General features: G+C 47.0%; 1 protein-coding gene across 3 annotated transcripts in view; it reads left to right on the top strand.

The window, feature by feature from the left end:
- The window catches only part of WASF2 (WASP family member 2), a 112,977-nt gene that overhangs the window by 7,929 nt on the left and 77,562 nt on the right, over positions 1 to 27,486 (top strand). Inside the window, exon 1 of one of the 3 annotated variants that reach the window (XM_053575869.1) lies at positions 14,098 to 14,294. The exons of 1 other annotated variant lie outside the window; for it this stretch is intronic. The gene's annotated coding sequence lies outside the window, so the exon portion shown is untranslated. Of the gene's footprint in view, positions 1 to 14,097; positions 14,295 to 14,572; positions 15,055 to 27,486 lie in introns of those variants that run through there. One more of the 3 variants, XM_053575872.1, reaches the window with a different exon arrangement.

Below are 27,486 nucleotides of genomic sequence, written 5' to 3'. Positions count from 1 at the left end.
AACCTCAAACTCTTGGGCTCAAGCAATTCTCTTGCTTTAGCCTCTCAAGTAGCTGGGACTACAGGCGCCCACCACAAGGCCCAGCTATTTTATAGAGATGGGGTCTCGCTCTGCTCAGGCTGGTCTCGAACCTGTAAGTTCAGACAATCCACCCGCCTCAGCCTCCCAAGGGCTGGGATTATAGTTGTGAGCCTGGCATTACCGGATGATTTTACAAGACTCTTTGAATGGGTTGCTGCATAATTAGGATTATTATGTGAGCACTTTTTTGCTTATCTATGGTGATGGATATCACAAAAATTATGCCGGGACCTTCTTTTTTTGCTCATCAGCTTTTGTTAATGTTTGTGTATTTAATGTGTAGCCCAAGACAACTCTTCGTTTTCCAACATGTCCCAGAGAAGCCAAATGGTTGGACCCCCCTGCTCTATGGTCTGGAGGTGAGGGAAGGTTTCCCAGAGGGAGAGAGTCCAGCTGAGCCCAGCTGAGGCGAGTTGAGTGAGTTGGGACTGGCCAGGCAAAGCATGAAGGAGGGAGGGAAATTTGTGGCAGGGTAGCAGACCCTCAGGTGAAAGGAGGTGCTGAGAGGCCTGTAGTTCTATAATTTTACCTCTTTGGAGTTTCAAAACAGTGCTGAGAAGTAGGTCAGCAGATACTCTGCCTCCATTTTACAGAAAAAGCTCTAAGGCCCAGAGAAGAAGGCCCAGTGACTTAGCAGGTCTGTGGGAGATGAGGCTCTTGGTCAATGCTCTGCCAGCTGATCCAAAGGGGTGGAGGGGACAGGCCTGAGAAGAGGCCTTTGTCCCCTTGCCGGCTTGGGTGGGAGCAGCAGGCGCTGAGGCTGCAGCTGGCCACCAGCAGCTGTGGTGGCCAGAGCTGCATTCCTTTCTCTGCCAGCAGAGCAAGTCCAGGCTTATGGCAGGGGCCTGGAATTTTCTTTTTGTCTTAAAAAAATGCACTTTAGTCAACCTTAAGCTATGACTTCAAACAGATAGCACTCTTAACTATCCCTCCAGCCAAGGGTTTCTTCAGCTCCGAAGAGTGAGCCCCCTAGGCAGCCAAGTATTTAGGAAAGGCAAGGAGGCCTAGACCTGGAGTCCAAAGACTGTGGTGAGTCTTGGCTCAGCCTCCAACTTGCTGTGTGATCTCAGGCAGGTCACCAGCCTTCTCTGGGCCTGAGTGTTCTCTGCAAAACAGGGAAAAGAAGGTTGGATAACATAAGGTGGGGTGGGGAGCCCAGCAACTGGCTCCAACCAGCTGTAGCAGCTGTGCTGCCCTCCAAGTTTGAGGCACTGGGGCCTTGGGGGTCCGGAAGCTGGGGACAGGCAGCCTTTCATCTCTGCTGGCCCAGGGTTGCTGCAGGTTGGCAGGCCCCACATCCCGAGATCCTGTTTCAGGCTGGAAGGGGCCTTCCTGTGACCTCAGCTGGCCAGCCCTGCTCCAGCCTCCCCCCTCACCACCATTCTCACCAGAGGGAAGCAGGCAGTATCCCGCCCAAGGTCACTGGCCAGCAAGTGGCTGTCCTTCAGCCTGCCCTTCCCTCCCACCCGAGCCAGCCCCCACAGGCCTCCCACTGTAAAGCCTCAGGTCTCTTGGGCCATTAGGAATCTGCCAGGCGAGGCGTGGTCTTTTTCCTCTCTCTTGTTTCTTGGCTTGTTTTCCCAGTTCTCCAACAGCCGCCTCCTGCAAAAGCCTCCGGGTGCTGTACAGGAACATTTTTCTTAAAAAAAAAAAAAAAGAAGAGAGGGAGAGAGATTGAGAGAAAGAGAGGGAAATATAGCACAGCTTGGGTAAAAAAGCAACCAACTCCTTAATCCTTCCCTGTAACCTCTGGCTTCTCAGCCTATTGGCCCCAGGTGCTGGGAAGGAAGGCCCTACTGGGGTGAGAAGCCTGGGCTTGTTCCCCCACCCACCCCCCTCCTCACCCTGTGTTCTTCTTCAGGGTTTGGTCTGGCATTTGGAGCCAGGAGGAGACAAACTGCAGGGCTTAGCAGGGCTGAGAAAACAGGAGGGTGCTGGGAGAGGAGTGGCTGGAACTCTGCCCCCTGCCCACTTGGCTTCCTTCAGTAGAGGTTACAAGATCTAGATTTTTCACCCCTGACCCATTCCCTCCCTCCTGCTTCCATTCCTTTATTCTTCTGTCTTAGGGATCACTGGTCTCTTCAGTGCAAGTTCCCGGAGTGCCAGCTTCTATCTCTGCACCCCACCACCCAGCACAGGGCTTGGCTTTTTTTTTAATGGAAGTCAAACACTTTCACACTCTAAGTCTTTTTTTTTTGCTGCAGTTTGGCAGGGGCTGGGTTTGAACCCGCCACCCTCAGTATATGGGGCCAGCGCCCTACTCACTGAGCCACAGACACCGCCCAACACACTCTTAAGTCTTTTTTTTTTTGGCCGGGGCTGGGTTTGAACCCACCACCTCTGGCATATGGCACCAGCGCCCTACCCCTTTGAGCCACAGGTGCCGCCCCACACTCTTAAGTCTTTATCCATTCAGGACCCTCTGTAAATACGAGCTTCAATGTCAGGCCCTTTGCTCTGTCTGAAGATCTCTTAATCATCTGCTGTAGTTCCAGCATCTGGGTCAGTAGGTACACTAGGGATATCTTTTTTTTTTTTTTTTTTGACACAGAGTCTCACTCTGTCACCCTGGGTAGAGTGCCATGGTGTCATGCTCACAACTCTTGGGCTCAAATGATTCTCTTACCTCAGCCTCTCAAGTAGTTGGGACTACAGGAGCCTGCCACAACTCCCAGCTCATTTTTCTATTTTTAGTAAAGACAGGGTCTCACTTTTGCTCAGGCTGGTCTCAAACTTCTGAGCTCAGGCAATCCATCTTCCTTGGCCTCCCAGAGTGCTAGCATTACAGGTGTGAGCTGCCTAGCCTGGCCTGGAGCTGTGAATTTGTGAATGAATGAATTCAAACCACAAATAGGACTCTGTAAATATTCAGGGCAGTCTTGCAAAAGGGACATTTGATTGACATATCCCTGTTAAAATTTTTCCATGACTCTCCAGCACTCTCATAATCCTGTCCAATCTTCCATTCCCTCCTCCCCACTTACCAGCTCTCATCAGAGGATCTCCTTTCCCCTCAATGAGCCATCTTTTCTCTTGCCTCTGGGCCTTTGCATGTGAAATTCCCTCCACCTGCCTCCTCCTCTACCTGTCACCTGCCTGACTCCCTCAGGCCTCTCTCCCTGTCAGATTACCCAATAAGCAGAACAACAAGCATATGTTTAAAGCACTAGCAAAGCAGGGACACTGAACACTTTCCCCCAAAATAATTTAACATTGGGTTTAAAACAAAACAAAACATCAAAATAATGTTCATGAGAAAAATCAGATCTTTATTAGAGTTCCTTACTCTTATTTTATAGTTAGCTTTGCTTTAGTGTTGAATTTATACCTGGGCTGGTGTGGCAGTAGGTGACATAATCTGGCTCTGATCTTTAAGTCTCAACCTAGATATGGCTTCCAGGAAGCCTTTAAGGACTCTTCCAGACAGGTTTAGGTCTCTTCTTGATGCTCCCAACGTACCTCTGGATCTTTCTCTATCACCCCGTCATAATTCGCTGAACCTCAAACTCCTAGGTTCGAGTAATCCTCCTGCCTCAGCCTCCTGAGTAGCTGGGATTGCAGGTGCCTGCCATGATGCAAAATTTTACAAAGAGATAGCCAACATATAAATAACATTTTGTAAACTTTTATAATCAATACTTTGTAAATAAAGGTAAAGTTAGATATAATTTCCATTTTCCCTATGTATGGAGACTTTGGGGACACCCTGTAGCACTAGCCTCAGACATGTTGCTCTCCAGCCTTTATTCATTCAAATCCCAGTTGCAAGGTCTCCATTACACATCATTCTCTGTTCCCACTTCCTAATTCTAAGGAACTCCTGCTCACCCTTTAATACCCCATCCAAATGACCCCTCCTCTGTAAACCTGCCCCAATCTCCTGTTCGAGTTAAACTCTTCTTCTGTAAACTCACAGCTTCTGCTGCAATCTACTACTGTAATTTTTATGTATGTCTTCTCACTCAAGGGAAGAGGGTTGGTGGACTGACTCCTGGGTCCCCAGTGCCCTGCATAAGCATGGTCAGAGCAGGGAGCAATATATGCTTGTTAAATGAATAGACTGAAGATGTCGCAAAGGAGGTAAAATTCAGACAAGATTTTGAAGATGGGGGCGGTGCCTGTAGCTCAGTGGGTAGAGCACTGGTCCCATATACTGAGGGTGGCGGGTTCAAACTCGACCTCTGCCAAATTGCAACAAAAAAATAGTCGGGTATTGTGGCAGGTGCCTGTAGTCCCAGCTACTTGGGAGGCTGAGACAAGAGAATCGCCTAAGCCTAGGAGTTGGAAGTTGCTGTGAGCTGTGTGACGCCACAGCACTCTACCGAGGGTGATGGAGTGAAACTCTGTCTCAAAAAAAGATTTTGAAGGTGGGAGGAAAGAGAATAACATGTACTTACTGAGGGCATAGAGTCAGTACAGATATAAACAAATAATCATCATCATCATGGCAACTATCACTAAGTGCACCACAGTATGGTGGATAAGAACACAGATTAAGCTCCACTCCCTACTGGCTATAGGAGTTTGGGCAAGTTATATAATCCCTCTGTGCCTCAGTTTCCTCATCTGTAAAATGAGGATAGTAATAGTATCTACCTCATTAGGAATTAAACAGGTTAATGTATGCAAGGTGCTGAGAGATGTGCCAGGTACACATGCCAGGCACCAAATTTGCTATCATTGTCATCTCTATTGTTGAGCACTTTGGTTGTGCCAGGCACTTTTTTTTTTTTTGTAGTTTTTGGCTAGGGCTGGGTTTGAACCCACCACCTCTGGCATATGGGCCCGTGCCCTACTCCTTTGAGCCACAGGTGCTACCCTGTGCCAGGCATTTTTTTTTTTTTTGTAGAGACAGAGTCTCACTTTACTGCCCTTGGTAGAGTGCCGTGGCGTCACACAGCTCACAGCAACCTCCAACTCCTGGGCTTAAGTGATTCTCTTGCCTCAGCCTCCCGAGTAGCTGGGACTACAGGCGCCCGCCACAATGCCCAGCTATTTTTTTGTTGCAGTTTGGCTGGGGCTGGGTTTGAACCCGCCACCTCCAGCATATGGGGCCCCGTGCCCTACTCCTTTGAGCCACAGGTGCTACCCTGTGCCAGGCATTTTTATCTGCCATCTCACTTAGTCCTCACAGCAGCCTGAGAGGCAGGGATTGTTGTCCCCTATTAGAAAGAAATGAGGAGTAAGCAGGCCAAGCAGCTTGCTAAGGTCACTTGCTAGGTAAGTGATAGGAATGGGATTTGAACCGTGGTCTCTCTGGCCCTGCCACCCACTCATGTTCCTTGACTGTGGCACCTGCCTGCAGGAACGGGGGAGAAGGAGGAGAAGGTATAGTGGGAAGGCAGGAAGGCTTCACCAAGCTGGAGCCTCAGGAAGCAGAGCAGCAGGCATTTTTTTCCCAGAGCTTTCATTTCCGTCTGCCTCTTCTAAGCAGGTGAAAAACCCCACAGAGGGCCCTTCCCTGAGTCCCCCCCTTCCCTCCCCCTCACAGCGCTGCCTCATCCCCCACGCTGGGAGGAGGAGGTCAGGCATGCAGCATGGGGGATGCAGGGGAGGGGAGTGAAGAAGTGGGGGAGCATCATTCCAGATCCTTCCCCTCCAGCACCCCTCCTCCCCATCAAAGGCGCTCTGGGAGGAGAGAGCATTCCAGGTGGAAGGAATGGCAAATGCAAAGGCTGCGGATTAAGGATGTGGAGGTGGGGAAAGCCTGTGAGCTTGGCTGGAACTGAGGTTTGGGGGCCCCCTGGGATTGCTCAGTGGAGAAAGAACTTGTTTGACGATAGAGGAGAGGGAGGAGAGAGAAAGAGTGAGAGAGAGAAGAGACTGTGGGCCCAGCTAAGGATGCCAGAGGGCAGGGAGCGTCCTGGAGATGTGCTGTGCCCCAAGCTTAGTGCTCTCTATCCTTTCCTCTGGATATTGGAGGGGAGAGGGGTGATTCTTAGTCCCTCTCCTTTGTTCCTCCCCCTGGAATCTCTTAGCTGACTGTGCTCTGCCAGTTCTGTACCTGGCACTGGTTCATGGCTCTTTATGCATTCTCTAGTCTTATTTTCTCTGCAGCTGTACAGGGTAAGTATTATTCACTCCATTTCGTAGATGAGAAAACTGAGGCTCAGCCAGGGTATAGAACTCGTTCAAGGGAAGGCAGGGCATAAAAGACAGATCTAGGACTCGAACACAGGTTTGTTTCCAGAGATAACAATTTTGCCTGCAGTACTGACTTAAGCTGCTTTCCTGAAGAGCTTACCATCCCCATAGCAACAATGAAAGGAAATCTTGTGTGGACTGCACTTTAGAGTTTATGCAGATTATATTTCTTCTGCTTCTCATAACCATGGACAGAGGTGTTATCCCAATTTCATAGTAAAGAAACAGAGGCTCGGAGAGATGATATGACCTGGCCTAAATTACAGAGCCATTAAGTGGCAAAGTTGGAATTCAGCCCCAGTTCTTTGATTTAAAATGTCTTTTTTTGTTTTGCCTTGCAGAAGAGGGTCTGTCAGAAAAGAGGCAAGGGTTGCATTTTAGAACTGGCAAGAAGGCCAGGCATGGTGGTTCACGTCTGTAATCCTAGCACTCTGGTAGGCTGAGACAGATGGTTCCCTTGAGCTCAGAAGTTCAAGACCAGCTTGCACAAGAGCAACACTCCATCTCTACTAAAAAAAAAAAAAAAAAAAAATAGAAAAACTAGCCAGGCCTTGTGGCAGGTGCCTGTAGTCCCAGCTACTTGTGAAGCTGAGGCAAGAGAATTGCTTGAGCCCAAGAGTTTGAGGTTGCTGTGAACTGTGACACTAGGGCACTCTACTGAGGGAAACAAAGTGAGACTATGTCTCAAAAATATATAAATATATAAAATACGAAATAAATATATATATTTCATATAAAACGAAATAAAATAAAAAATAGAATTGGCAGGAAAGGAACAAAGCTTGGCCTTTGGAACCTGGGGACTTGCCACAGGAACCGAATAATTTTATTGCTCCAGGTGACCCATTTAACTCCTTGGGGTAGAAGAGGGGAAGCCTGCCTCTCAGGAGCAGCCAGCCCTCTCAAGTTCCATGGCTGGGTATGTATTCTACCCATGTTGCTTCCTAACCAGGTGTCACTTAACCTCTCTGTGCTTCCTTTGCCTCACTTGTAAAATGAGAATAAGAACAGCACCTAACTATAGGACTGCTGTGACGATTAATGAGTTAATACATGTAAAGCAATTATCACATGCCTGGCACATGGTAAATGCTCACTAAATCTTGGTGTTTATTAATATTACTATTAATATGCACAGCACCACCTCTTCTGAAAGCAACTTTCCTATCTATATGGCCTAAAAGAAAAATTGGCTCGGCGCCTATAGCACAGTGGTTATGGCGCCAGCCACATACACTGAGGCTGGCGGGTTTGAACCTGGCCTGGGTCAGCTAAAACAACAATGACAACTGCAACCAAAAAATAGCCGGGCATTGGGTGGCGCCTGTGGCTCAGTGAGTAGGGCGCTGGCCCCATATACCGAGGATGGTGGGTTCAAACCCAGCCCCAGCTGAACTGCAACCAAAAAATAGCCAAGCGTTGTGGTGGGCACCTGTAGTCCCAGCTGCTTGGGAGGCTGAGGCAGGAGAATCACTGAAGCCCAAGAGCTAGAGGCTGCTGTGAGTCCTGTGACATCATGGCACCCTACTGAAGGCGGTAAAGTGAGACTCTGTCTCTACAAAAAAAAAAAAAAAAATAGCCGGGCATTGTGATGGGCGCCTGTAGTCCCAGCTACTTCAGGAGGCTGAGGCAAGAGAATCGCTTAAGCCCTAGAGTTGGAGGTTGCTGTGAGCTGTGACACCACGGCTCTCTACCCAGGGTGACACATGAGACTGTCTCGAAAAAACAAACAAAACTAAGGTTCCTATTGTGAGACAATTTTTTTTTTTTTTTTTTTGTGGAGACAGAGTCTCACTGTACCGCCCTCCGGTAGAGTGCCGTGGCGTCACACAGCTCACAGCAACCTCTAACTCTTGGGCTTCCGCGATTCTCTTGCCTCAGCCTCCCGAGCAGCTGGGACTACAGGCGCCCGCCACAACGCCCGGCTATTTTTCTGTTGCAGTTTGGCCGGGGCTGGGTCCGAACCCGCCACCCTCGGCATATGGGGCCGGCGCCCTACTCACTGAGCCACAGGCGCCGCCCAGTGAGACAATCTTGAAGCAAAATTCAAGAATCTTAATTTCTAGTGCAGGTAGGAACTATAGATATCAATAATAATAATTATTATTAGAGTTATCATTTGGACAGCATCTGTGGCTCAAGGAATAGGGCGCCGGCCCCATATATGGGAGATGGTGGTTCAAACCTGGCCTGTCAAAAACTGCAAAAAAAAAAAAAAAAAAAAGAGTTAGCATTCAACAATTGCCAGCCCAGCACCCTGGCTCACACCTGTAATCCTAGCACTCTAGGAGGCCAAGGTGGGTGAATTGCTTGAACTCGGGATTTTGAAACTAGCCTGAGCAATAGCAAGACTCCATCTCTACTAAAAATAGAAAAGCTGAGGCAAGACGATGGCTTGAGCTCAAGAACTTGAAGTTGCTGTGAGCTATAACCTATAACGCCATGGCACTCTAGTCAGGGCACCAGAGTGAGAATCTGTCTCAAAACAAAACAAACAAACAAAAAACAACAAAAAAAGAAAACTAACCATGAGCAACTCCGATTGTGTTAGTGCCATTGAAATAATAAATTTGAGGGCGGCGCCTGTGGCTCAGTGAGTAGGGCGCCGGCCCCATATGCCGAGGGTGGCAGGTTCAAACCCAGCCCCGGCCAAACTGCAACAAAAAAAAAATAGCCGGGCGTTGTGGCGGGCGCCTGTAGTCCCAGCTGCTCGGGAGGCTGAGGCAAGAGAATCGCGTAAGCCCAAGAGTTAGAGGTTGCTGTGAGCCGTGTGACGCCACGGCACTCTACCGGAGGGCAGTACAGTGAGACTCTGTCTCTACAAAAAAAAAAAAAAAAAAAAAAAAGAAATAATAAATTTGATACGGTGGTGACTTAAAAAAAAAAAAAAGAAAACTAAAACTACCAGGGTATTGTGGCAGGCATCTATATTTCCAGCTACTCAGGAGGATTGCTTGAGCCCAGAAGTTTGAGATTGCTGTGAGCTAGGCTGATGCCACAGCACTCTAGCCTGGGTGACAGAGCCAGACTCTCTCTCAAACAAAAACAACTGCCTACTATGTGCCAATTACTATGCTAAGTGCTCACTTTACTATCTCATTTAATCTTCATAGCTCTGGGAAATACAAACAATTATGACCCAATTTTTTTTTTTTAATAGAGACAGAGTCTCAGTTTATCGCTCATGGTAGAGTGCCGTGATATCACAGCTTACAGCAACCTCCAGCTCCTGGGCTTAGGTGATTCTCTTGCCTCAGCCTCCCGCCACAACGCTCAGCTATTTTTTTGTTGTAGTTTGGCCGGGACCGGATTTGCACCCACCACCCTCGGTATTATGGGGCCAGCTCCCTACTCATTGAGCCACAGGTGCTGCCCCCGCATTTTATGGATAAGGAAATTGAGTCTCTTGGGGCGGCACCTGTGGCTCAGTGAGTAGGGCGCCAGCCCCATATGCCGAGGGTGGCAGGTTCAAACCCAGCCCCAGCCAAACTGCAACAAAAAAAAATTAGCCGGGCGTTGTGGCGGGCGCCTGTAGTCCCAGCTACTCGGGAGGCTGAGGCAAGAGAATCGCATAAGCCCAAGAGTTAGAGGTTGCTGTGAGCCATGTGACGCCACGGCACTCTACCGAGGGTGGTACAGTGAGACTCTGTCTCTACAAAAAAAAAAAAAAAAAAGGAAATTGAGTCTCAGAGAGATGAAGTCATTTTCCCAAAGTCACATAGTTAGGAAGCAGTATAACAGTAATTTGAACTCAGGCTTGTCTGGCTCCTCTGATGACCATTAAGGTCAGGTGACAATTTGCTCAGTATATGGGCATCTGCACCAGCTCTATTCCAAACCATCTGCTGGATCTGCTGCCTTAGGCTCACCTCTCTCCATGCTGTGATGACCAAGCATGATTTATGGAGTGACTTCCATGTACCAGACACTATATACTCCTTTCCCATTAAATCCTCACCTCTACCTTCTGACCCTCTATCATTATCACTATTCCACAGGAGAGTAGTTGAGGCACAGTGTGGTTCAGTGATGGTTCAAGGTCACACAATCCTAAGTGAGGTGGCTAAGCCATGGTTCAAATCCAGGTAGGTCTGTGTCAAAGCTTCCATTCTGGCCAGGTGTGGTGGCTCATGCCTGTAATGCTAGTACTTTGGGAGGCTGAGGCAGGAAGATCACTTGAGGCCAGGAGTTTGAGATCAGCAAGGACAACAGAATGAGACCCTGTCTCCACAAAAAATAGAAAAGTTAGACAGGTGTGGTGGTGTGTACCTATAGTCTCAGCTGAAGAGGGTGAAGCTGGAGAATTGCTTGAGCACAGGAATTTGTGGCTGCAGTGAGCTATGATGGTGCCTCTGCACTCTAGCCCAGATAATACTGAGAGATTCTATCTCAAAAAAAAAAAAAAAGAAGTTTATATTGGGCGGTGCCTGTGGCTCAGTGGGTAGGGCGCCGGCCCCATATTCTGAGGGTGGCAGGTTCGAACCCTGCCCCCACCAAACTGCAACAAATAAATAGCCGGGTGTTGTGGCGGGCGCCTGCAGTCCCAGCTACTAGGGAGGCTGAGGCAAGAGAACCGCCTAAGCCCAGGAGTTGGAGGTTGCGTGAGCTGCGATGCCACTGCACTCTACCAAGGGTGACAAAGTGAGACTCTGTCTCTACCAAAAAAAAAAAAAAAGTTTATATTTTTTCAGGGACTACCAGAAAAGTACAGAGACTCATGAGGAGCCCCACTTCAAAGCCAAGTTCCCTCTCTTATTAATACCCTCACTCATTCAGCAATAACCATGGTACCCTCTCTGGTAGTCCACAGGCCCTGGGTGCTCTGCCTTCCCCACTGCCACAACCCCGTTGGCCTACTTACCTTCCACACACCTTCTTTTGGCCTGCAACGCTTCTCTCAGTCTCCTGCCCATTCCTGAGTGGAAGTCTCCTTTGACCCCACCCACTCCTTTGGCATCCATTCTCATAAACACATTGTACTTTGCCTTCTTGTTCCTTATCTCAGTTTCTTTCTTTTTTTTTTTTTTAGAGACAGAGTCTCACTATGTCACCCTGGATAGAGTGCCGTAGCGTCACAGCTCACAGCAACCTCCAGTTCTTTTTACTTTTTTTCAACCTCCAGTTCTTGGGCTTAGGCGATTCTCTTGCCTCAGCCTCCCGAGTAGCTGGGACCACAGGTGCCCGCCACAACCCCCAGCTACTTATCTAGGTTTTAAAATGTATTTTGATACATCTGGTCATTTGGTTAGTGACCTTTATCACCCTTGGTAGAGTGCTGTGGCATTATAGCTCACAGCAACCTCCAACTCCTGGGCTTAGGCAATTCTCTTGCCTCAGTCTCCCGAGTAGCTGGGACTACAGGGGCCCGCCACAACGCCCAGCTATTTTTTTGTTGCAGTTTGGCTGGGGCTGGGTTCGAACCTGCCACCCTTGGTATATGGGGCCGGTGCCCTACCCAATGAGCCACAGGTGCCACCGGGTTAATGACTTTCCCTTCTCCAGATTCTAAGCTCAATGAGGGTCTGAATCTGTTCTGCTCACCTTTATAGCTGTGCTACTGGCAGGCTGCCCTCCACAAGGTCAGTGATTAATGTTTTTTTTTTTTTTTTTTTTTTGTAGAGACAGAGTCTCACTTTCTGGCCCTCGGTAGAGTGCCGTGGCCTCACATAACTCACAGCAACCTCCAACTCCTGGGCTTAAGCAATTCTCTTGCCTCAGCCTCCCAAGTAGCTGGGACTACAGGCGCCCGCCACAACGCCCGGCTATTTTTTTGGTTGCAGTTTGGCCGGGGCTGGGTTTGAACCCGCCACCCTCGGTATATGGGGCCGGCGCCTTACCGACTGAGCCACAGGCGCCGCCCGTGATTAATGTTTTTTTATTGAATGGATGAATCTATGAATGAATAAATAGTTACCAGGTACTTTATACATATGACTCATTGATGCCACACTCAACTCATTGAATCCTCACAACTGCTCTGTTGTAACCATTTTTGAGAAGAGGTAGGTGAGGCTCAGACAACAAGAAAGTGGTGGAGTTTAGATTCAATCTCAGTTTGGTCTGACCCCAAAGCCACTGCCTTCTGCACAGCTGCCTCCCAGCACCTAACAGCCATAGCCAGGATTTAAACAGTCATTGGTTGTCAGACCACATGTCCCGATTTGAGCCTGGAGGACACCCACTTGGATGGCACTGGGGCCCTGTTGGCACCACCCTGTTGGTGGTCTCTGCCCTTCTAAAATCTTAGGCTGCTTTCCCTCCCACTCTCTTCTTGGCCTCCTTCCTTTCCAGGGAGGGAAAAGGACTATGAATTACAGCCAAAGCAGCCCTTCTGGGAAAAACAATCCTGTGGTGAAAAGAGCCCTGTTTTGTGAGCAGGAACATGGATTTAAGTCCTGGCGTGGAGGCTGCCCTGCTGAGGGCCCACAATGGCATCACTGCCCCTCTTAGAGCTTCTGTGTTCTCATTTGGGATTCTGTGTAGGTTCCTGACTCACCCATTATCCTTTTCCTCCATGTAGCTTGCATATATCCTTAGGGTCACTTTCTCTGAAGAACTTGGTGATTAACGATAGCTAGAGGAATGGCCTGTGCCCAAGTCTAGAGTGACTAGAGAGATGGGGACTGGCCTGGCAGTCTAAAGATTTTCCCTGGAATGCTAATAGGATGAGGGACAGAAGTCTTTTTCAGGTGACGCCAGGCCTGGGAGAAATCTAGAAATGGAAGCCAAAAAATACAGATTTGCGTCCCAGGGTTGTTTCAAATTCCCTAGGTGACCCTGGGTAAGTCATGGAGACTCCATTTTCTGTTCGGAAAAAGAGGATAATACCTGCCTGACAAGGTTGCTCTAGAGAACGAAATGAAGTATCTCTGCCAACTTGTGAATTTGTCACGATGTTAAGTAGCTGCAGCCTTTTTTTTTTTTTTGAGACAGAGCCTCAAGCTGTCGCCCTGGGTAGAGTGCTGTGGCATCACAGCTCACAGCAACCTCTAACTCTTGGTCTCAAGCTGTTCTCCTGCCTCCGCTTCCCAAGTAGCTGGGACTACAGGCGCCCGCCACAACGCCCAGCTATTTTTTGGTTGCAGCCATCTTTGTTGTTTGGTGGGCCCGGGCTAGATTCGAACCCACCAGCTCAGGTGTGCATGTGGCTGGCGCCTTAGCCGCTTGAGCCACTAGCTGCAGCCTTTTATAGCAAGAAGATAAGTCTGTCCATTCATGCATGAATCCTCAATAAACCACTCCAGGACAAGAGGCAGATATGACTGTTTCTATTTTGCACAAGTTTAAACTAAGACCTAGAAAGGTTCAGGGAGTTGCCAGAATGAGGTGGCAGTTGAATCAGGGTCCAGCTCACTTAACCATAGCCTTTCAGAACTAGCTTCCTGTGCCAGGATTCAGGCCTCGCCCCGGATGGATCTTTCAGGGTGGGCTGGAGCGGAATTACTCACTCTCCCCACCCTACTTTCCGCTGGGGTGAGACCTGAGGGAAGGGACAACACTATCTCCAACTTGAGGGGTGTATACAGAAAGTTTGTGGGCTTGGCCTCTTCCTTCCGTCATAAATACTAGTTCTTTGAACTCTAACAAGAAGAATTCGTCTTTTAACACACTTTATACAAGTTTTTACACTTTCTAAGGCGGGATTTTCCTAGTCTGAATTTAGACGTTGTCTTACTTTAGTCTCCACTCCCTCGTCACTTGGTTTGCCCCCTGGTGTTTACTCCGATTGCGGAAGTCGCCCGGGTGGAGCTCCTGGGACAGCACCCTGGAGTACGTCTTTTGCGTAGTTGTTTAACTGGCATGGCTCTCAGGCCAATGGAATGCGCGGAAGCTCCAGGAGGTTCAGGCAGGGAACCAATCAGGGCCGTTGGCGGGGTGTGGCTGCGTCCCAGGGCGGGGAATCGCATAATGGCGGACATAGGCCGTGTAAACGCGGCTGGGGGCGTATCGCTTTGAGGGGGGTCCTGCTGTGTGGCAGCCCGCGAGGCGGTCCGCGGGAGCAGACCCCGTGTGGAGACTGGGCGGCGGGCCGGCCCTTCCTGTCGCTGAGGGCGACTGCGGGAGGCCAGGTGAGCAACAAGTCCCCTTGGGCAGACCCCCGCCGTGAGGCGCGAGGCCCCAGCCGGGCCACCCTTCACGAGCCGCGCAGGGTCCAGGGCGAGTGGATGCCGCGCCTCCTGCTGTGGACCGGGACAGGCTGGGCGAGCGGTCAGCGCGGGGTGGTGTCTTAGTCCACCCCAAACCCCGCAGAGAGGGGATGACCTGGAGTTCCCTTCGAAGACTTGGAGGGGCCCGCAAGTCTGTGAGGTTGTAAAAGTGACTCAACCTGACCTAGCTCTGCCACCACCTCGCGGTGTGGTCTTGGGTGTGTCACTTCCCTCTCTGGGCCTTAGTTTCCCCATTTGTAAAACGAAGGTTTTGTCGGTAGTTGTACCGACAAATAGTTGGGTCTCAGCTATTGTCTGAGATCTTTGGCAAGTTCTTCCGTAGCCTGAGCCTCAGTTTTCGTCTCTGCCCGTGAAGTAATTTAGGTGCTGGTTGAATCTCTCGGCTGCTAAGTTGTGGAGCAGCGGGGAGGTCACCGAGTGTGTGTCTGTACAAGATGGCCTGCAGAGCAGGGAAGAGAGTTGGCTGTCGGGCCTCTTCCAGAAAGGCCATGGGTGCTACCCAGACCATGATGGGGTGAAGTGGGGTCTACATATAACACCCCAGGAATCCTAGAGCCTCTGAGATGGGGTTGTTTTTATACAGTTGTCCATGGAATCAGAAGGAAGGACTCCTTAGAACCTCTTGGCTGTGATTGAAATTTAGGCCCAGAGGTCAAGGAAGGTAAGGAGGAAGAGGGAGAACATTGATGGCGCTCCTACTATGTGTCAGATATGTTTTTACTTAATTTTTACAGCCACCTTTGAACATTTGCGTATAAGGAAACTGAGTTTCAGAGGAGTTAAGTAACTTGCCACACAGTAAAGTAGATAGCTTACCCACATTAAGTATCCTCTGAGAATCACTGGCAAGGTAAAGTCTCTGCCCACTTAAAAGTTGGAAAGTTCGCTTTGCCACCAATGAGGGGACATTTGATTTGACTTCTGGCACGAAGAAAGTCTTGATCTCTGGATGGTTAATTATAAGTCCATCCCCTTTGTTCAGTCTGTGAGTTGGAAAGGATCATTTCTAAGCTGGTAAGAGTCATTTTGAAGTGTATAAGAACCTCAAAGAACTCTATTTGAATCCTGGTCCATTGGCCTAAAGAAGAAATGTCACCAGCTATTAGTGTATAGACTTGACTTTTGGGTCAGGTTGGTGCTGGCCCCAGAGTTTTTTCTCCTTCCTAAGAAGGCCACATTTTCTTGGGATGGGAGAAATTTCTCATTTGTTGGTTCCTATTTCTTTGGATTCCTTGGGGTAAAAGGTTCAATAGCCCACCTCTGATAAAGCTTAATATCCCTTTCTTTGTGCTGTCTGTTATCTACTTCTAGATAAGTGAAGATTGTGGATTTGAGTAGGCAGTAGTTAGGTACTATATATTGCAGCCCTTAATTTTTCCAAGCCTCAGAGCTTTTGGTTAATCAAAATGGTAGGACCAGCCTTGGGTATTGTTCTCATATGTCAATGGTGGGGAAGGAAATTAGAAGAGGAAGTTGCTGAGAAAGAGGGCGTTTCTTAGCAGTGGAGCCAATATGTATTTCTTTGTTTGAAATTCTAAAACCAGAAAAGCAGCAACTAAAGGAAGAAAGAAGGAAAAAACTGTGAAACTCTTCTTCCTGTTGAAATATCTTTAAGAGCTGTTCCTGTCTATATCCATGTCCAACTGCTTTCGTAGAAAAGTCAATTGTAATTTGTTCAACATTGTCTACTAGAATGAAATGATTTTAAATCTTAAACCCTCTGAGATAATTAAAAAAAAAATCAGAACACTTTAGTGTTCTGATATATATACATATATATATATTTTTTTTATTAAATCATAGCTATGTACATTAATGCAATCATGGGGTACCATGCACCAGTTTTATATACAATTGGAAGTGTTTTCCTCACACTGGTTAACATAGCCTTTCTGGCTTTGTCTTAGTTATTGTGTTAAAACATTTATATTCTACATTTACTTTAGCTATATTTTAACTGTGATTTAAAGCAGTGAATTTTAACCTAAGGAATTGATTTAGATATTGAAGGATATGTAGTCACCATCACTTGAAAAATAATGATGCCTTGGTCTTTGTCATTTGTTAAGTTGTTTTAATTCTTTATTTTCCAGAATTGTGTGTATCTGATAGTTGTTAAGACACTGAATTTATTGTATGTGAAGCACTACATTCATTCTCAGTACTAGTTATGTTTTCTGCATAAGATTATTCCTTGCTGGGCAAGGTGGTTCACACCTGTAATCCTAGCACTTTGGGAGGCCGAGGTAGGTAGATAGCCTGAACTTATGGGTTTGAGAACAGCCTAAGCCAGAACAAGACCTCATCTCTAAAAATAGGCAGATGCTGTGGCGTGCCTGTAGTCCCAGCTACTTGGGAGGCTAAGGCAAGTGAATCACTTAAGCCCAAGTGTTTCAGGTTGCTGTGAGCTGTGACACTACGGCACCCTACTGAGGGCAAAACCAAAGTAAGACTCGTCTCAAAAAAAAAAAAAAGATTATTCTTAATTAGTATACCTGTCCATAGCACAGTATTCAGAATCCTTGAGGGCCAAAAAAAAGTTCTTCGGGCAAATGTGTTTCTGTTTATTTTATTATTATTTTTTTTTTCTGCAGTTTTTGGCTGGGGCTGGGTCTGAACCCACCACCTGCCGCATATGAGGCTGGCGCCCTACTCCTTTGAGCCACAGGCGCCACACCAAATGTGTTTCTGAATTTAAAAATTTTTGGATTTTAGGGCGGCGCCTGTGGCTCAGTCGGTAAGGCGCTGACCCCATATACCGATGGTGGCGGGTTCAAACCCGGCCCAGGCCAAACTGCAACCAAAAAATAGCCGGTCGTTGTGGCGGGCGCCTGTAGTCCCAGCTACTTGGGAGGCTGAGGCAAGAGAATCGCTTAAGCCCAGAAGTTGGAGGTTGCTGTGAGCTGTGTGAAGCCACGGCACTCTACCGAGGGCCATAAAGTGAGACTCTGTCTCTACCAAAAAAAAAATTTTTTTGCATTTTAGAAAAGAAATGTGGTACATGTACTACATGCTGTGTAACACCCCAGAGAGATCTGGGGCAGCACGTCTTAATCAAATACATTACTATTTCTGTAGTAAGCTGAGTGTCACACTAACATAAATAAATACTGTGCTGTCGTAGCCTCATGTCATTTCTTGTCTGGTTTTGCTACCAAATGAATAATAAAAAGCTTGTTTTTCACAGCCTTTTGGATTTTGGAATTGAAATGAAGGGATTGTGGACCTCTGGGTAAAATTATATGATAACAAGAACAATTACAAGGAAAAATATTGTATAACCGAGTTAATTTCAGAGTCGCGAGTCCTAAAAACAGTGTTACATAGAAGATGCTTTTTGTTTCTATCTTGTTAAAATCTTACTCTAATTAAAATATGCCTGATAATGCATTTTTCCTTAAGTACCAAAATTTATCTTTCTATATTCTCACTGATCTCTGTGTTAGATGTTAGAATGACCCTCCCCACTTTTTTTTTTTTTTTTTTGTAGAGACAGTCTCACTTTACTGCCCTCGGTAGAGTGCAGTGGCGTCACATGGCTCACAGCAACCTCCAGCTCTTGGGCTTATGTGATTCTCTTGCCTCAGCCTCCCCAGCAGCTGGGACTATAGGCGCCCGCCACAATGCCTGGCTATTTTTTTGTTGTTGCAGTTTGGCCGGGGCTGGGTTTGAACCCACCACCCTTGGCATATGGGGCCGGCGCCCTACTCACTGAGCCACAGGCGCCGCCCAACCCTCCCCACTTTTTAAATAGTAGTTTGTAAGGTCTTTTTTTTTTTTTTTTTTTATTTTTTTTTTTGTAGAGACAGTCTCACTTTATGGCCCTCGGTAGAGTGCCATGGCCTCACACAGCTCATAGCAACCTCCAACTCCTGGGTTTAAGCGATTCTCTTGCCTCAGCCTCCCGAGTAGCTGGGACTACAGGCGCCTGCCACAACACCCGGCTATTTTTTGGTTGCAGTTTGGCCGGGGCCGGGTTTGAACCCGCCACCCTCGGTATATGGGGCCAGCGCCTTACCGACTGAGCCACAGGCGCCGCCCAGTTTGTAAGGTCTTTGCCCATCATTTTTTGTATAGCAGTTAAGAAAATTGTACCTTTTTCTGTATAATTCAGAGAAAGATTAATCAGGTGAGGATCTGTATGTTAACATTTGCAGTATTTTAAAGCTGATTTTTCCCTTCATGGTGGCCTTTAGTGTGAGGTAATAACTGTTGAATGGGATTTGGGTCACATTTTTATTTATTTTTAATTTATAAAACTTTCAAAATTTGCACATATTGTTGTAAGGAATTTACTAAAATATATTTAATTTAGAGTGTTTTTATTTTTTATTTATTTATTTATTTTTTGTAGAGACAGAGTCTCATTTTATGGCCCTCGGTAGAGTGCCATGGCTTCACACAGCTCACAGCAACCTCCAACTCCTGGGCTTAAGCAATTCTCTTGCCTCAGGCTCCCAAGTAGCTGGGACTACAGGCGCCCGCCACAACGCCCAGCTATTTTTTGGTTGCAGTTCAGCCCGGGCCGGGTTTGAACCCGCCACTCTCAGTATATGGGGCCGGCGCCTTACCAACTGAGCCACAGGCGCCGCCCTTATTTATTTTTTTTTAGAGACAGAGTCTCACTGTACAGCCCTTGGGTAGAGTGCCATGACATCGCACTGCTCACAGCAATATCTAACTCTTGGGTTTAGGCGATTCTCTTGCCTCAGCCTCCTGAGCAGCTGGGACTACAGGCGCGCCCGGCTATTTTAGAGGGTTTTTATTTTTAACATGTACTGTATGAGAACTTGTGTTTACCAGCCATATGAATTTGGGTGGTTTCTTTACCCTTTTTTTTTTTTTTTTTGTAGAGACAGAGTTTCACTTTATGGCCCTTGGCAGAGTGCCGTGGCATCACACAGCTCACAGCAACCTCCAGCTCCTGGGCTTAAGCGATTCTCTTTCCTCAGCCTCCCAAGTAGCTGGGACTACAGGCGCCTGCCACAACGCCCGGCCATTTTTTTGTTGCAGTTTGGCCGGGCTGGGTTTGAACCCGCCACCCTTGGTATATGGGGCTGGTGCCTTACTGACTGAGCCACAGGCACTGCTCGGTTTCTTTACTTTAAATAGCCAAAGTTTTCTATGTGCATATATATATATATATATATTTTAATTAATTTATTTATTTAGTTTTAGAGACAGAGTCTCACTTTGTCGCCCTCCGTAGAGTGCTGTGGCGTCACAACTCACAGCAACCTCCAACTCCTGGGTTTAGGTTATTCTCTCGCCTCAGTCTCCCGAGTAGCTGGAACTACAGGTACCTGTTACAACGCCTGGCTATTTTGGGGTTCGAACGCCACCTTCAGTATATGGGGCTAGTGCCCTCTCCAAGTGAGCCATAGGCACCACCCTTTTTTTTTTTTGAGACAGAGCCTCAAGCTCTTGTCCTGGGTAGAGTGCTGTGGCATGACAGCTCACAGCAACCTCCAACTCCTGGGCTCAAGCGATTCTCCTGCCTCCGCCTCCCAAGTAGCTGGACTACAGGCATCTGCCACAAGGTCCATCTTTGGTTGCAGCTGTCGTTGTTTGGCGGGCCAGGCTGGATTCGAACCTGCCACCTCAGGTGTATGTGGCTGGCGCCTTAGCTGCTTGAGCCACAGGCGCCGGTCCTTTTCTGTTTGTTTTTTGAGACAGAGGCTCACTATGTCACCCTCGGTAGAGTGCTGTGGCGTCACAGCTCACAGCAGCCTCCAACTCTTGGGCTTAAGTGATTCTCTCTTTTTTTTTTTTTTTTTTGGTTGGGGCTGGGTTTGAACCTGCCATTTCCAGCTTATGTGGCCAACCCCTACCCCTTTGAGCCACAGGCGCTGACCTTTTTTTTTTTTTTTCTTTAGAGACAGACACCCTTACTTAGTCGCCCTTGGTACAGCGCTGTGGCCTCACAGCCACCTCCAGCTCTTGGGCTTAGGCGATTCTCTTGCCTTAGCCTCTTGAGTAGCTGGGACTACAGGCACCTGCCACAACGCCTGGCTATTTTTTGTTGTTGCAGTTTGGCGGGCTGGGTTCGAACCCACCACACCTCGGTATATAGGGCTGGCGCCCTACTCACTGAGCCACAGGCACCTCCTTTAAGCGATTCTCTTGCCTCAAGTAGCTGGGGTTACAGGTGCCTGCCACAATGCCTGATCATTTTTTATTTATTTATTTTTTTTTTGTAGAGACAGAGTCTCACTTTATGGCCCTCGGTAGAGTGCCGTGGCCTCACACAGCTCACAGCAACCTCCAACTCCTGGGCTTAAGCAATTCTCTTGCCTCAGCCTCCCGAGTAGCTGGGACTACAGGTCCCCGCCACAACGCCCGGCTATTTTTTGGTTGCAGTTTGGCCGGGGCCAGGTTTGAACCCGCAACCCTCGGTATATGGGGCCGGCGCCTTACCGACTGAGCCACAGGCGCCGCCCGATTGCCTGATAATTTTTGTTGTCGTCGTTGTTTGACAGGCCCCTGCTGGGTTCGAGCCCGCCAGCCCCAGTGTATGTGGCTGGCACCCTAGCTGCTGACCTATAGGCACCTGGCGCCATGGCTACTGAGCTATAGACCCTGAGCCTATAAGCATATTTTTTAAAACTTAGCCTTAGTTTTTCTCGGACACCTCTGGGGTGTGTGTGTGTGTGTGTATTTTTTTTAGACAGAGTCTCACTTTGTCAACCTGGATAGAGTGCCACAGCATCATAGCTTGCAGCAACCTCAAACTCTTGGGCTCAAGGGATCCTCTTGTCTCAACCTCCCAAGTAGCTGGGGCTATAGGTGCCTGTTACAACACCTGGCTAGTTTTTCTGTTTCTAGTAGAGACAGGGTCGCGCTCTTGCTCAGGCTGATCTGGAACTCCTGAACTGAAGCAATCTAGGGAAGCCACCGTGCCCACGGACTTCGTACTATAGAATTAAGGTAGACTGGTATTGTTGGAGGGTGAAGAATTATTTTTTTCTCTTTTTTTTTTTTTTTTGAGAGAGAGCCTCAAGCTATTGCCCTGGGTAGAGTGCTGTGGTATCACAGCTCATAGCAACCTCCAACTCCTGGGCTTAAGTGATTCTCTTGCGTCAGCCTCCCGAGTAGCTGGGACTACTGGCACCCGCCACAACACCTGGCTATTTTTTAGTTGTAGTTGTCATTGTTGTTTGGCAGGCCCGGGCTAGATTCGAACCCGCCAACTCAGGTGTATGTGGCTGGCGCCTTACCTGCTTGAGCTACAGGTGCCGAGCCTCTTATGTTTTTTTTTTTTTGAGACAGGGTCTCACTGTCACCTTGAGTAGAGTGCCATGGCGTCATAGCTCTCCGCAACCTTAAACTCTTGGGCTCAAGTGATTCTCTTGCCTCAGCCTCCTGAGTACCTGGGACTGCAGGCACCTACCACAATGCCCAGCTATTTTTAGAGATGGAGTCGAACTCTTGTTCAGGCTGGTCTCGAACCCCTGAGCTCAGGGGATCTACCTTCCTCAGTCTCCAAGAGTGCTAGGATTTAAGAGGTAAGCTACCATGTCTGGCCTGTTTTTTTTTTTTTTTTTTCTTTGAAGAAGCACCATGACAGCATGGCTTTAAAGAATCCTGTCCTTCAGGAAACCGTGTAGCCACCTGGTTTGAAGGCTTCAATTCATCTTCCTATTTAGGGTGGTTCCTTAGTTCCTGAAAATGGTGTACTTTCCCTATCGGGGACATAAAAGGGGTGTGAAACAGGAGTTCCAAATGGAGTCAGTGATTCGACTAGAAATGAGGGACAATTCTTATCTAGACTACCCAGTTTCTTCTAATTTTTCTTTTTGTGTGTGCAGTTTTTGGCCGGGGCTGGGTTTGAACCTGCCACCTCCGGCATATGGGGTCAGCGCCCTACCCCTTTGAGCCACAGGCGCCGCCCCAGTTTCTTCTATTTTATGTGTGTGGGTTTTTTTTTTTTTTTTGGCTGGGGCTGGGTTTGAACCTGCCACCTCTGGTATATGGGACCGGCGCCCTACTCCTTGAGCCACAGGCGCCACCCAGTTTCTTCTATTTTATAAGCAGTGAAAATACTGTAAAAGAAGCCAGGCATTAGTGATGTGTGCCTATAGTCCCAACTACTGAGGAGGCTAAGACTGAAAGATTGCTTGAGCCCAAGAGTTGAGGTTACAGTTAGCTAAGATCACATTACTGTACTCTAGCCTGCACGAGAAAGTGAGACCGTACCTCTAAATTAAATAAATAAAATATATTGCCAAAGGATTAGAAATTCATGGACTAACATCCTATTCCAAGTTCTTCTGTTATGACTATAGGTAATTTTTTGTTATTGTTTTTTAAAGACAGAATCTCGGGTGGCGCCTGTGGCTCAGTCAGTAAGGCGCCGGCCCCATATACCAAGGGTGGCGGGTTCAAACCCAGCCCCGGCCAAACTGCAACCAAAAAATAGCCGGGCGTTATGGTGGGCACCTGTAGTCCCAGCTGCTTGGGAGGCTGAGGCAAGAGAATTGCTTAAGCCTAGGAGTTGGAGGTTGCTGTGAGCTGTGTGAGGCCACGGCACTCTACAGAGGGCCATAAAGTGAGACTCTGTCTCTACAAAAAATAAAAAAATAAAGACAGAGTCTCACTCTGCTGCCCTGGATAGAGTGCTATGGCATGATAGCTCACAGCAACTTCAAACTCCTGGGCACAAATGATCCTATTGCCTCAGCCTCCCAAGTAGCTGGCACTATAGGTGCCTCTACAATACCCAGGTCATGTATTCTACAAAGCTTTCTCTGGGAAAAGTTGTGATTCCTTTTTTTCTTTTTTTTTTTGAGACAGAGTCTCACTATGTTGCCCGTGGAGGAGTGCTGTGGCATCACAGCTCACAGCAACCTTAAACTCTTGGGCTTATTAAGCTATTCTTCTGCCTCAGCCTCCCAAGTAGTTGGGACTACAGGTGCCTGCCAAAGTGCCTGGCAATTTTTTGTTGCAGTTGTGTAGCTGGCCCAGGCTGGGTTTGAACCTGCCACCCTTGGTGCATATGGCTGGTGCCATAACCACTGTGCTATTGGTGCCGAGCCTCTTTTTTCCTTTATTAAGGCATTATCAGATTGTCAAATCTGTTATCAGATAAATTATAAAATTCTTTTCCCTACCTGACTTTGAGTTCTTTAAGGTCAGGACTATATTTTTCTTTTTTTTTTTTTAAGGGATGGGGTCTTTCTATGTTGCCCATTCCAGAGGACAGTAGCTATTCACAGACGTGATCATAGCTCACTGTAGCCTTGAACTCCTGGGCTCAAGTCATCTTCCCACCATAGCCTCTTGAGGGACAGGGACCATAGGTGGGCTACTGCATCTGGTGTATACTATTCATTTTTGTGTGACCAGCTCTCAGTACTAAAATTAATAGGCTTAATAGGCTTGGTGCCCATTGCTCAGTGGTTAGGGTGCTGGACACATATATTGGGGCTAGAGGTTCGAACGTGTCCTGGGCCTGCTAAACAACAATGCCAACAATGGCAAATAGCCAGGCATTGTGGCAGGTGCCTGTAGTCCCAGCTACTTGGGAGGCTGAGGCAAGAGAATTGCTTAAGCCCAAGAGCTGTGATGACATAGCACTTTACAGAGGGCGACATAGTGAGACTCTGTCTCAAAAAAAAAAAAAAATATATATATATATATAAATATAGGCTTAATAGATATGAATAATGCTTACATTATGGCCCTTTTTTTTTTTTTGGTTTTTGGCCGGGGCTAGGTTTGAACCTGCCACCTCCGGCATATGGGACCAGCGCCCTACTCCTTGAGCCACAGGCGCCGCCCTGGTTTTTTTTTTTTGAGACAGAGTCTCAGTTTTGCTGGATAGAGTGCCATAGCTGGCATGGCATTATAGCTCACAGCAACCTCCAACTCATGGGCTCAAGCAATACCTTTGCCTCAGCCTCCCAAGTAGCTGGGACTATAGGTGCCTACCACAACACCCAGCTAATTTTTCTATATTCAGTAGAGACAGAGTCTTGCTCTTGTTCAGGCTGGACTTGAACTCCTGAGCTTAAGTGACCCACCCACTTTAGCCTTGCAGAGTGCTAGGATTACAGGGGTGAGCCCCTGTGCCCAGCACCTATGTGTTCTTACTTCATTCTTGTATGCTTCTCTTACCTTTTATGGCCCCATCAGGAATGTTTAAGCAGCATCTCTGGTTTCTATCCACTGTATGCTTGTGTAACCCTCCTGGGGCAGGGGGGCAGAAATGTTCCTGACATTGTCACATGTACTCTGGGGGGCAAAAGTGCCCCCTGTTGAGAGGTACTATATCCACAGGAGTAGGAGAGATACTATATCCACAGTGGAGTAATAGAGCAAAAAGAGTGTAGATGTCCTCATTCTTTCCTCTTATTCCTTCTTTCTGGTTATAGTGTTCCTGTCTCTGACTTTAGATCAGAAAGGAAAATGAGGGAAATCAGGAGTTGACAACTTTAAAATAGCTCCATTATTTTTATTCTGTTCAAATTTTATTTTATTCAGTTTAAATATATTAGAGCAGTACAGATAGCTAAATTATTTATGCAGATCTATGTAAATTCAATTTCTACCACTTATTAAGATTAGATGGAGTAAAGAACTACTAGAATATTACTACCTTGCATATAAGACTGTTTCTTTAGCCGGGCGTTGTGGCGGGCGCCTGTAGTACCAGCTGCTCGGGAGGCTGAGGCAAAAGAATCGCTTAAGCCCAGGAGTTGGAGGTTGCTGTGAGCTGTGTGATGCCATGGCACTCTACTGAGGGCCATAAAGTGAGACTCTGTCTCTACAAAAAAAAAAAAAAAAAAAGACGTTTCTTAGAAAAGCTTATAGCTGGGTGACGCCTGTGGATCAGTGGGTAGGGCGCTGGCCCCATATACCAAGCATGGTGAGAGTTCAGACCCAGCCCAAACTGCAACAAAAAATAGCTGGGCGTTGTGGCAGGTGCCTGTGGTCCTAGGTACTTGGGAGGCTGAGGCAAGAGAATCAGCTAAGTCCAAGAGCTGGAGGTTGCTGTGAGCTGTGATGCTATGGCACTCTACTGAGGGTGACAAAGTGAGACTCTGTCTCTTAAAAAAAAAACAAAACAAAAAACCTTTTGCATGGGCATGCATTCCTTTCTTTTTTCTTTTCCCCACAGACAGGGTCTTGCTATATTGCCCGGGCTGGACTTGAACTCATGGGCTCAAGTGATTCTTCCTCCTTAGTCTCCCAAGTAGCTGGGACTGTATACATGTGCCACTGTTCCCAGTTTAGGTTTGCTTTTCTAAGTTCAGTATTTTTTGTGATAGGTAAATTGATCAAAGCAGTGGTCCTTGGTTCTTCTGAACATTCATAAATTAATGACAAGATGGTAGTAACATTTGGGGACTTCACTCTTTTGGCCAATTCTCTCTACAGTATAAAAATTATGATCATTCATGTCTTAGTCACCACTAAGGTGAAGTTGAATGAGTGTTTTTTCCTGTTCCATTTCAAGTTATGAATGGTACTTTAGAGAATTCAAATGTATAGTTATGAATAGTATCTCAGAATAGTTACCATTTATGCAAATGAAACACACTTCTTAACTTAGAAACCAAACAGAATTGAATTAGAAAAGAGAAGAATAGAGACAAGAATTGTTGAATGCTTGCTGAGGAAATAATGTTCAGATGTAGAAGTATCTCAAGAAAAATTTGCTTTTCATCATTATTTCCACAGACAAATAAAAATAAACATTTGAGATTGATGGGAAGAGTCTGTTAAACTTTGCCTGTGATATTTCTTTTCAAGCTCTGTTTTTCTTTCCTGGTAAAATATGGAGAAGTCTGAGATACACTGTCTTAGCTGTAAGATTAATTCCAGTTGAACATTTTTTTTTTTTTAATTCTTAGAATATAGAAGCCCTTTTGAAAAAAAGCAATGGTTCAAAAAAAAAAAAAGCAATGGTTTAACTCAGTTCCAATTCGAACAAATATGGATATATGTATGTACACACACACATATATATGAGTGGCTCTGTGAAATTTAAACTTTATGATTGACATAGTAAAGAGAGCAGTTGTTTTACTCTCCAAATATTTAGAATTGAAATCTCCTGCTCCCTCTTATCCGTTCTCCTCCTCCCTCTTATTCATTTTGCCATTGTTTTAGCAAGTACTCAGGTTAGAAAGTTTTTCCTCATATCAGATCTTGAGGTCTTTTTTTGTTTTGGATGGGGGGACAGAGTCTCACTCTGTTGCCTAGTCTAGCATGCTGTGGCTTTAGCCTAGCTCACAATTTAAATTCCTGGGTTCAAGTGATCTTCTTGCCTCAGCCTCCCAAGTAGCTGGAACTATAGTCACCTGTCACATCTCCAGACACATTTTTCTATTTTTAGTAGAGACAGTGGATGTTGCTTTTACTCATATTGGTCTTGAACTCCTGAGCTTAAGCGATCCTCCTTAGATTCTCAGAGTGCTAGTATTACAGGCATGAACTACTGTGCCCTGCCTGAGAAATTCTGTTTAACTGTAGTAGAATATCTTGGCTCATGCCCATTGATCCCATTGATACTCCCTTTCACTCCCTTTACAGTTTACAATCGGGAACTGTAAATAAATGGCCCTTTTTAGAATATTGATAGTCTTTATTTTATTTATTTATTTATTGAGACAGAGTCTCACTTTGTCACCCTTGGTAAAGTGCTGTGGTGTCACAGCTCACAGCAACCTCCAACTCTTGGGCTTATGTGGTTCTCTTGCCTCAGCCTCCTGAGTAGCTGGGACTACAGGTGCCCACCACAATGCCCCGGCTATTTTTGTTGCAATTCTCTCTCATTTTTTTTTTTTTTTTTTTGCAGTTTTGGCCGGGGCTGGGTTTGAACCCGCCACCTCCGGCATTTGGGGCCGGCGCCCTACCCCTTTGAGCCACAGGCACTGCCCTTTGTTGCAATTCTCATTGCTGTTTTAGCTGGCTGGAGCCCTGTTCGAACCCACCACCCTTGGTATATGGGTCTGGTGCCTACCCACTGAGCCACAGGTGCTGCACTGAATATTGATAGTTTTTTTTATTATTATTATTATTTTTTGCGGTTTTTAGCTGGGGCTGGGTTTGAACCCGCCACCTCTGGCATATGGGGCCAGCGCCCTAC

This window comes from Nycticebus coucang, chromosome 22 (genome assembly GCF_027406575.1).
Source record: "Nycticebus coucang isolate mNycCou1 chromosome 22, mNycCou1.pri, whole genome shotgun sequence".
Classification (NCBI taxonomy): Eukaryota; Metazoa; Chordata; class Mammalia; order Primates; family Lorisidae; genus Nycticebus; species Nycticebus coucang.
This window is presented reverse-complemented; position numbering and strand designations above follow the sequence as displayed.